This window comes from Pan troglodytes, chromosome 4, assembly GCF_028858775.2.
Source record: "Pan troglodytes isolate AG18354 chromosome 4, NHGRI_mPanTro3-v2.0_pri, whole genome shotgun sequence".
NCBI classification, from domain to species: domain Eukaryota; kingdom Metazoa; phylum Chordata; class Mammalia; order Primates; family Hominidae; genus Pan; species Pan troglodytes.
Window position 1 is genome coordinate 25,604,960 of NC_072402.2, and position 11,695 is coordinate 25,616,654.

The window sequence follows — 11,695 nt, forward strand, 5'->3', positions numbered from 1 at the left end:
TACTAAAAATACAAAAAATTAGCCAGGCGTGGTGGCGGGCGCCTGTGGTCCCAGCTACTCGGGAGGCTGAGGCAGGAGAATGGCATGAACCCTGGATGCAGAGCTTGCAGTGAGCGGAGATGGTGCCACTGCACTCCAGCCTGGGTGACACAGTGAGACTCTGTCTCAAAAAGAAAAAAGGAAAACCAGATAAAGGACACAATCAGGGTAATCTTGGATATTTAAATATGAACTGAATATTAGAGAATAATACCGTATCAATTTTATGTTTTTTCAGTTACAATTGTGTTGTGATTATGTAGAAGGATGTCCTTGTTCTTAGGAGACATATGCTGTAGTATTTAAGGGTGAAGTGTCATGATATCTGCAGCTTATTCTCAAATATTTCCTCAAAATTGTATTAAAAATAAAAAGAATAGTGCCATCCACATAATAAATCTTAGAACAATACCTGACACAATAATCAGTAAGCGTAAGCTCTGTGTTATTAGCACAGACAGCTAGAAAACAGAGAAAAAATACATTTAAACCTATTACATGAATGTCAAATTGAATTAATGCAATGAATCGTGAATTTTCTAGGCCAACACCCTCTTTACCCACCACTCGCCATTCCCAGCATCCACCCCAATTCCGTGACTTCAGTGGCTGACACAGCCTGCGCTCCTATAACTTTTTTTCCTTCATCCTGACGGGTCCCTGTAACTATCCTGTCCCTGTCTATTAGTATACTTTCACATGGCTATAAAGATATATTGGAGACTGAGTAATTTATAAAGAAAAAAAGCTTACTTGACTCACAGTTCCACATGGCTGGAGAGGCCTCAGAAAACTTACAATCATGGTGGAAGGGGAAGCAGGCACATTTTACATGGCAGCAGATGAGAGAAGAAGACACAGCAAAGGGGGAAGTGCCCCTTATAAAACCATCAGATCTTGTGAGAACTCACTCACTATCATGAGAAAAGATGGGAGAAACTGCCCCCATGATCCAATCACCTCACACCAGGTCCCTTCCTCATTACCTGGAGATTACAATTCAAGATGAGATTTGGGTGGGGACACAAAGCCAAACCATATCATCCTGGCCACCTTCATTCCAGCTGTAGAGATGGAACCCACTCTGCTGCTTTCCATCTCCAACTTTGCCCTTCCTCAGCTTCCCCACTCTTTTCTTCAGACCATGCCTCCAACAAATGTAGTTTCTAACCCTCTAGTTTACACTTTGGTAGCTAATATGATCAGAAGAATATCTTTTCTAGTTGTGCTTTAATCTGTAACATTTTGATTCACAATTGACTTATATTAGAAAATCTTTTGAACCTTAAAACCCATGCAGTAACTTGGCTTAGATACCTTTGAGGCTACACCTTACACAACAACTTAGTGGGTCTCAAACTTTTTAGTCACAACTTCTATGTATCTATTCATTAATTCAATTAAAAATAAACTGATTTCATGTTAATTGAAATAACATATTTTATGAAAAATATATTTTTGAAAACAAATATTTAGTGAGATCAGTGGCATTATTTATCATTTAAAAATCTCTTTAATGTCTGACTTAGAAGATAGCTGGATTCTTTTTTAAAAAATTTTGGTAAAATACACATAACATAAAATTTATCATTTTAACGTGTACAATTTGGTGGCATTTAGTACATTCACAATATTGTGCAACTAGGATCACTATCTAGGTCCAGAACATTTGTAGCATCTCAGTGGGAAAACCTGTAACCATTAAGCAGTCACTTCCTATTCCTCCCTCCTTATACCCTGGCAACAACTAATCTGCTTTCTGTCTCTATGGATCTGCCTATTCTAGATTTTACAGTATAAATGGAATCATGCAATGTGTGTGACCTTTTATGTCTCACTTCTTTCACTTAGCATAGTATTTTCAAGGTTCATCCATGTTGTATCATATAGCAGTACTTCATTCCCTTTTACGGCTGAATAATATTCAAATTGTATGTGTTTACCACATTTTGTTACCCATTCATCTGTTGATGAACATTTGATTTGTTTCTACCTTTTGGCTATTACGAACAGTGCTGTAATTAACTTTATGTACAAGTTTTTGTTTGAACACCTGTTTTCAATTCTCTTGAGCATATACCTAGGAGTAGAATTGCTGAGTTACGTGGTAATTTTATTTTTCACTTTTGAAGAATTGCCAAACTGTTTTCCACAGCAACTGCACCATTTTATATTCCCACCAATAATGTATGAGAATTCCAATCTCTACATCCTTACAAATATTCATTTTCCATTTAAAAAAATTGTGGCCAGCCTAGTGAATACAAAGTGGCTTCTCATTGTGGTTTTGATTTGCATTTTCCTAATGACTAAACGATAAGCATCTTTTCAAATGCTTTTTGGTCATTTGTATATCTTCTTTGTAAAAATACCTGTTCAATTCTAGGCCCATTTTTCTTTTTTCTTTTTCTTTTTTTTTTTTTTTTTTTTTGAGACCAAGTCTTGCTCTGTCGCCCAGGCTGGATTGCAGTAGTGTGGTCTTGGCTCACTGCAACCTCCACCTCCTGGGTTCAAGCAATTCTCCTGCCTCAGCCTCCTGAGCTGGGACTACAGGCATGTGCCACCAGGCCTGGCTAATTTTTTTTGTATTTTCAGTAGAGACGGGGTTCCACCGTGTTAGCCAGGATGATCTTGATCTCCTGACCTCATGATCGGCCCTCCTTGGCCTCCCAAATGCTGGGATTATAGGTGTAAGCCACCGCACCTAACCTGGCCCATTTTTTTAATTGAGTCATTTGTCTTTTTGTTGTTGAGTTGCAAGAGTTCTTTATATTTCTGAATACGAGACAAGATACATATTTACAAATATTTCCTCCCATTTCATAGGGTGTCTTTTCATTCTCTTGGTAGTGTTTTTGATGCCCAAAAGTTTTTAGTATTGATGGAGTCCAAATCATCTATTTTTCTTTTTGTTTTTTATTCTTTTGTGTCATACTTAAAAAGCTATTGCCAAATCCAAGATTATGACTGTTTATGTCTATGTCTTCCTCTAAAAGTTTTATAGTTTTAGCTCTAATTTTTAGGTCTTTTTCCAGGTTGAGTTAATTTTTGTATATGTTATGAGGTAGGGGTCCAACATGGTTCTTTTGTGTGTAGATATCCAGGCGTCCTATCATCATTTGTTGAAGAGATTATTCTTTCTCTATAGAATGGTCTTGGCATCTTTGTCAAATATCAGTTGACCATAGATGCATGGTTTTATTTCTGAACTTTCAATTCTACAATATTAATCTATATGTATATCTGTAAAGACTAAAGCAACTTCATCTTGCATGCTAATCTGCCATGTTGACTTCTGATTGACCCCAGTTCCAGGAATGCCTCTAATATTTTCATCTTATCTACTGCTCCTGTGTAAGAGCATGTACTTACCATAAATCCTGTCCTTAGGTCAAAACAACCTTGACCATAAATCCTGTGCTTCAGGAGATTACTATGGCATTCTTGCCTTTCTCTATAGTTGTCCTATACATTCCTTCCCTGTGGTATATTATCCCTGAGGAGTGAAGGTGCTGGTATCCACCATCTTGTCTCACCACCACCGAGACACAGACATGATTGTCTTCATAAATCCTTAATAATGTTTATTTCTGAAAAACTGGATACCTTATTTTCTTTCTTTGGCCTTTCAGCTTCCTCAGACTTTTAAGGGTAGTCTTGCATAGACCTGCCACCATGGAACATCCTTATGCCAGCACCACACTGTTGATTATTGTAGTTTTGTAATAGGTTTTGAAATTCAAAAGTGTGTATCCTCCAAATTTGTACTTCTTTTTCAAGAGTATTTTGACTATTCAGGATCTTTGCCATTTTATATGAGTTTTAGGATCAGTTTTTCAATTCTAAAAAAATGGCCAGTAGGATTTTGATAGGAATTACATTGAATTTGTAGATATTTGTAGGAAGTATTGTCATCTTAATGATATTAATTCTTCCAATCCATCAACACATCGTGTCTTTCCATTTCTTTAGATATTCTTTATTTTCCCACAGCATTATTTTGTACTTTTCAGTGTACAAATCTTACATCTCTTGATAAGAGTATATTCTTAAGTATTTTTTGATGCTATTACAATCTTAGTTTCTTTTTCAGATTGTTCATTGTTAGTGTACAGAAATACTAGTGATTTTGTGTGTGTGTATCTTGCATCTTGCAACTTTACTGAAGTCATTTATTAGCTGTAATGACCAGTAAATTCTTGTATTTGCTCCGAATTCAGTCTGTTGTTATATGTGGTTTTGGCTGAAGTAGATGAAAAAAATCTGGCCTCATGCAGATACATAGTTGGAATAGGGAAAAGTACTTTAATAGTTTTTCAGACAATTGTGAATATTCTTCTTTGATACTATACCAAGACTCATTGATAGCTTCTTAAAGGTAAGTTGCAATGTAGCATTTGAAGCTCTGAAGGAAAAAATGAATTTCAGGACCCCAAACTCACTATGCCCAAGGCAAAGTTAAGCTTCAGAACTGAGTGACACAAAACTTGCCTTCCTTTTTTGTCCAAACAGAGAGCTGCCATTTCACATGCTTACTTTATCTTGTGTAAAATGTAAACTTATGGAACACAAGAGGAATACAAATTGACTTTTCGTCTACCTCCTTCTTTTTGCATGTAAAACATGGATTCACTGAGTGCTAATCAGAGTGGTTACAACAATGTAACCACTTCCCTCATTGCCTATCCATCCTCCTTTTTTTGCTTTCCCTTCTGCTTGTCATTTTCACTTTAAATATTGATGTTTCCAAAACCTTCTTTGGAAAAAGCACAAGTAACAGATCTTACTGTAACTTGTGTTTCTTTTTCCTAGGCACATCCTCAATTTTGGTAAAATAAACCTCTATCCAATTAGATTTGCCTCTGTCAATTTTTGGTTAATAAAACTATAGCAATAAGTTTTTTTTTCTTCAAATCAGTCACATTAAAATCCTTGGCCTTACACTTTAAATGGATCTTTTATCTGTGCATGATTTTTTAGCATCTTACTTTACTTATTTGGAAAATATTGTTCCCTGAGTTATGGAGATGTTCCAAGTCTTGACAAATTTCAATATATACGATATTTGAAAAATTACATTATTGATATCACCGCTAATCTCATCACAAAATCCTTTCAGTTTTGGGAAGCTGCCAACCCTCATAGAGGCAATAAACGTTTTCTAAAATTCTAATTTCTGCTTGAGAACTTGAGTTTTATCAATGGTAGCAACTAGTCTTTTTTTTCTTTCTTCTGGAAGTAACTGGCTTACTTTGCTCATTTTCAATAAACTGTCCATCAAATATCCAAGTCTTATTGATCATATTTGGTTTGTCATTGTTTTTGAGACAGGGCCTGGCACCCAGGCCGGGATCCAGTGGCATGATCACAGCCCACTGCAGCAACAACTTCCCAGCTTCAAGCAATTCTCCTGCCTCAGCCTACTGAGTAGCTGGGACCACAGGCATGCGCCACCATGACCAGCTAATTTTTTTAATTTTTTATTTTTGTAGAGATCGGAGTCTCCCTGTGTTGCTCAGGCTGGTTTCAAATCCCTGGGCTCAATGGATCCTCTCACTTCAGCCTCCTAAAGTGCTGAAATTACAGGCATGAGCCACTGTGCCCAGCCAACCATAGTTTTTCTGTCAGTTATTCTTTCTATTAAAAATAGTGTCCTTTGATAAAGATGGTTTGCTCAGTTCCCAACTCAAACAAGGCCACCAGACTTTTTTTCTTAGACAACCATATTACTTTGACATGCAGCAGAAGAACTTCATGTGCATTTCCCGTTTCATCAGAAAGAATAATAAAAGCCATATATTCAAGGACTGAGATTTATTTATTTATTTATTTTGAGACAGACTCTCACTCTGTCGCCCAGGCTGAAGTGGAGTGACACGATCTCGGCTCACTGCAAATTCCGCCTCCGGGGTTCAAGCGATTCTTCTGCCTCAGCCACCCAAGTAGCTGGGACTATAGGCATATGTCGCCACGCCCAGCTAATTTTTGTATTTTTAGAAAAGATGGGGTTTTGCCAGGTTAGCTAGGCTGGTCTCGAACTCTTGACCTCAGGTGATCCACCCACCTCAGCCTCCCAAAGTGCTGAGATTACAGGTGTGAGCCACTGCATCCTGCCTCCAGGACTGAGATTTAATACAATAAATATATATTTACTGCTTAATCAAGGAACACTTTTAAAGTGGTATGTGGTGTTCCTCTCCAATTTGAGTCAACCTCCCTTTTGCCTGAGTTACTGCAATTGCCTTTTTTTTTTTTTTTTTGAGACAGAGTCTTGCTCTGTCACCCAGGCTGGAGTGCAGTAGCACGATCTTGGCTCACTGCAAGCTCGGCCTCTCGGGTTCATGGCATTCTCCTGCCTCAGCCTCCCGAGTAGCGGGGACTACAGGCGCCTGCCACCATGCCTGGCTAATTTTTTTTTTCTGCTTTTTTTTCAGTAGAGACGGGGTTTCACCGTGTTAGCCAGGATGGTCTAGATCTCCTAACCTCATGATCCGCCCGCCTCCGCCTCCCAAAGTGCTGGGATTACAGGCATGAGCCACCGCACCCTGCCTGCAATTGCCTCTTAACTGATCTCTCTGCTGCTGCCCTAACCTTCCTATTAAATTCTTTTAAAAGGTAAATGATGACCTCCTCTGCTCAGAACCCTCCAGTTGTTTGCCGTCTTGCTCAGAGTGAAAGCCCAAGTCCCTGCAGTGGCTAACAAAGTCCTATCCCATTTGGCTCCCTGTGGGCTCATCTCCCATGGCTGTACAAGAGTAACCTGAGTGCAAGTGATAACTTGCACTCAGTGAACAAGGCAAATAACTTCTTAGAATTATTGTGAAAGTACTTGAGGACCCTACTAAGGAGTCTTGGGGATTGGCAGGGGTTCTGAGATCATACTTTGACAACACCTTGTATAGTTATCAAAATGTCAGTTTTGCGCAGACTGCCTTAACTTTATACATGTTGAAAGTGGTTGTTGTTACCATTCTTATCATAATCCTTGCTGGTGTTTTCCAGTCCTTTAGCAATGCATTTGAGTGCTCTCATTACACACATACAACAAGCAACAGCAGTCTGTACTTGTAGTTTTTATGAAACCAGAATTTTAATGAGTAATGGCAGATATTGAGAAAAAGGTGAACAAGGCTCATGGGAGGTAACACAGAGCAGGAGGAAAAAATTTACTATAAATCCTTTTGTCTATTTTCACCATATTCATTTCGAAACTCTATCCTGTTCAGTTGCTAAAACCAAATAAAGTCAAAGGGCTAGCGTATCTATTTTACTAGAATAGATTACGCAATGCTTTTATGGCTTTGCCTTACAAGCAATCCTAATATTTGTATACAGTAAAGCCATTCTTTTTAAATATAATGCCTTCTATTGCATCAGCATTAAATACAATGCCTATAAACATTATCTTATACAAAGCCAGGAATAACACACAAGAAATTTTCCTTAGAAGATTGGTGTAGTAATATTTATCTTTCAATGAAATGACTGAAACAATAGAATTAGAAATCTTTATAAAACAAGTGTTCATTTATATTGTTATGTGATATATAACCAAATCTGTAGTATGATCTTAAGGACAGGGTAATAAAAGGAAAGTTAATCAAGTTTCAACTAATATAAATTGATTATTCTACAAAATAACAGATTAGATTTTAAACTGAAAAATACTCCAAAGAAAAATAAGTACTTTTCAAAACAACAAATCAAAGAAATGAGCTTCTGTATGTTTCTTACTAACAGATTGCTCATTGATCAGTATATACATTGCCAAACACATTATTCTGCATGGAAAGGAAGGAAGCCTCCACGACCCTTGCTATATACCCCATCAAGTAAGTCCAAGTGTAAAATGTTTTTTGAAATCAGCAGGCATTCTTTGCTTCAAATAATTCTGAAGGGATTTAGAAGCCAGATAGGATTAAGGCTTGGAATAAGGGGAAAAAATTCAGCTCAATCTTAACTGTAAATAAAAGAAAACATGGTGAGAGGGCAGAATGGAAACTTTACTTAGATCCAACAATTGCTACAGTGGTAAATCTGGCTTATTTAGAATTAATGTGGAAAAGAGGCCCTAGTACAGAGTCACTAATCAAAGTATGCAAGAAGGAACTAGTGAAAAATATCTTTAAAACTAAAATTGAGCATCCTCATAGAGTTGGGGGCTTTGAAAAAATTCTTAAATCAAGTATTTTTAACCCACATCAATATGATACTTGATGTTTTTCCCTAATTTGAGACATCTTCCCTCTTGCCTGAATTACTACAATTTCCTCTTAACTGATCTCCTTGCTGCTGCCTTCACTTTCCTATGGGATCCTTTTAAAGGGTAGATGATGACCTCCTCTGCTCAGAACCCTCCAATCGTTTCCCATCTTGCTCCGGGTGAAAGCCCAAGTCCTTGCAGTGGCTGACAGAGTCCTTTCCCATTTGGCTCTATCTGACCTCTTCTCCTACTGCTCGCTGCTTCGGCAATCTGCTCCAGCCATGCTGGTATCTTTGTTGTTCCTCCAATACTCTAGGCACGTTCCTCTCTCAGGGAGAGAGAATTTTCATAGGGTGGAGACTCTCCCCCAACCCAAAACACTGCAGCTCCTACCCTATTTAGTGTTCCTCCATTCACTTATCACCATCTAACACAATTTCATTTATTTATTTTGTTTTTATCTTTCATCACAAGAACATAAGCTCCAAGAGGGCAAAGATTTGGGTTTGTTTGTTCATTGCATGTCCCTGGTGCTTTATTAAAGCAGGATTTGAAACACAGTTGCTGCTTAATTAACATTTGTTGAATGAACAGATGTAATTTCTGTCTATATTTTGTCAGATAAGCAACTACCTTCACTTTAGGTATGCATGTACACCTCACTATTACTCTTTAAACGAGCACGGAAGTTTTGCTTTTGAAATTCTTGCTTGGTTTTGTCAGATAGTGTTGACTAAGCTGAGGATTGTCACAGAAGTGGTCTCTATCTGGAAAGACCTAGACTAGAAAGAGAAGATGCTATTGCCTCTTCCATTCTCCTTTTATTCTTCCCCACTCCCTATCTTTCCTGTCTCTGTGAATGCACTGCTGAAGACCTAAGAAATCAAACTGGACGTCCACTCTCTGTACTCCATTTTGACTTGCTCTCCACTTCTGGGTGATCACTATCTATCATCACCCAATTCCATAGACTGGGTCATGCCTCAGGTTTTCCTTTGGTTTAGTGAACTTAATTAGATATTGTCTTATCATCTTAAATCTCTGGAGAAGTAGGCACGAAAACAAGCAGGATGCAGGTTCTGGGGGAATTCACCTGCACTGATTTGCCTATGTGACAGTAGTGATTATAAGAGATATGGGAAACAAAGCATTTCAAATTATAGTCTACTTAAATATAAAGATGTAACTGTTCCTTTCTACATGTACCAACCACCTAGCTAAAGAGTGTAAGGATAGTATTTGTGAGGCTAGTTTTCATCGTGTCTGCATGGATGAAGACTTGAAGATGGTTGTTTTCAAGTCATGTTTAGGATCCATGAATTAATTACTAGCATTTATAAACAGCTTTGGATTCCTGAAGTATATCTGACTCTTCTTTTGTCCACATTATGGCAAAGCCATGATTACAATAATCACTATGTTTAAAAATCACAGGATTAAAGGCAGCTGGAGAGGTCATGTGGTACATCTGCTAGCAGAACATGTCCAAATCATCCAGTCTGGTTTTTTCCAACACTTCGAGAGAAGAGACACAATAATTTTCTCTCTACGTAGGTTATTTGAAGATCAGAGATGTGGGAGTTTTTTTTTTTTAAGTTTCACTCCATAATCCAATTTTAACTTCATTTGAGATTACTTAAGGTATTTCCTTATTGTCCAACAGTTCTTTCTAGTTCTGCTTCTGAAAAGTAGAAGCTGGATAGAAAAGGCTGCTATAAGGATAGAAATAGGAATAATAGGAAGGAGGAGAGAGTAAAAGAGCAGGGTTGAAAGAAATCAGAAAGAGGAAAATCAAGAAGACGTGTAAAAAGAATTCAATGTTTTGTTACCCTTTCATTTTCTGATTTATAAGAGAATTGATCTGGTTCTTTTCTCCAGACATTTGCCGCCTGAATACAAAGTACAAACAGACTCAGGAATGACTAAGAGATGGATGGTTAACTATAGGTTAGCTCCAGAATAAACAAGTCCAGTTACTTAGAAATAAAATGTGTTAATTCTTAATATAATAATAAAAGCATGTAGTAATAAAAATTCAGTCTATATAGAAAGTTCTAAGAGGAAAAGGCAAAATTTCCTGCCTACTCCCCTGCCATGTCTAGTCCTTTTCAGCCACTGTTAAAATTCCTTGAGTGACTTTCCAGATAGAAAAATTAAGTGCATCTCTCTGCATATATGTGTGTGTGAATGTGTATGTGTATATGTGTGTCGGTGGGGTACGGGGGGTAGGATGAGGGATGCTTATTTGAAATTTTATTCCATAGAAATAATATCATACCTCCTATTTTTTCTTCCTAAAATAGACTAAAATACATTTTAAAGATCTTTCTATACGCTTCAGTCATTCAAGCTCCATAAGTAAGGGGAATTTGTCTTTTTAAGCACTGTTTTTCTTCAACAGAAACTTATTAGGTAAATGAATGAATAAATCAGCAAATGCCAGATTAACTTCACTCTTCTGAACCCAAGTATAACATTATATTGTTTTAATGTACCAGAAGTATCAGTCAACTACTGATAAACATTTAAAATATTTTCAGATTTTGGCTATTACTGTGCAAACATTCCTGAACATATCTGTTAAATCTTGCACATATGTATCTGTAAGTAAATCTAAGGTAATTACTTAGCAATGTAATAGTTCAGTCAGTTGCATTTAAAATTTTGATAGATATTGCCTAACAGGTTGCATCAATTTACACTCTTACTTCAGTACAACTTCTACTCTAGGGCAACTCACAAAAACTAAACGTTAGTGACTAAAACACATATTCCTAGAAATGACATATTCTTTCATCTATAGCGTTTTAACAGAAACTGTGTCAGGTGAAATCTTGAAACACTAAAAATCCTTTTGGCTCTGCTGAGCACTGGGGACATCCTTTTTCTCAAAGACAAAATGCTTGTTCCTACTGGCAGGCTTTTTGGAACTTGGCCAAAATTCACGCTAACCGCTTCTTTTGTATATTCTAATAATAAAATAGAATCCTATTCTTCCATTTTTATAAAAAGTTTAATATTTGCATCCTTGTTAAATACAAATAACTATTCAAGAGCATGCAGATATCTTTGAGAAGGTTATTTATATGAAGGATACAGGTATCGGTCCTATAGAAGTGCTTGAAATCTATCACTTTGGCTCTCACATTAATTCCGCTGTCTATTGACATTAAAATAAGAAAAGTAACCTATAGACAGAAAGAAGGTTGTATTCCCATTAACATTCATGAGGGCTAAGCAGCCGAAGTCCTACATATCAAGCAGGGAATATATCCTTTGTCTGCTGATGAGAGAATGTCTCAGTGATAAATGGTTACAGACAGGGGTGTCATGAGGGCAACAACACACAGAACAATTCAGACAAACTTTTTAAAAAAGTCTTCTTCTCCTGCAGTTTTTTTGTGGCGCTGGGAAGCACAGTGCCTATCCCTGCTAATAAAAGAAAACTATTGC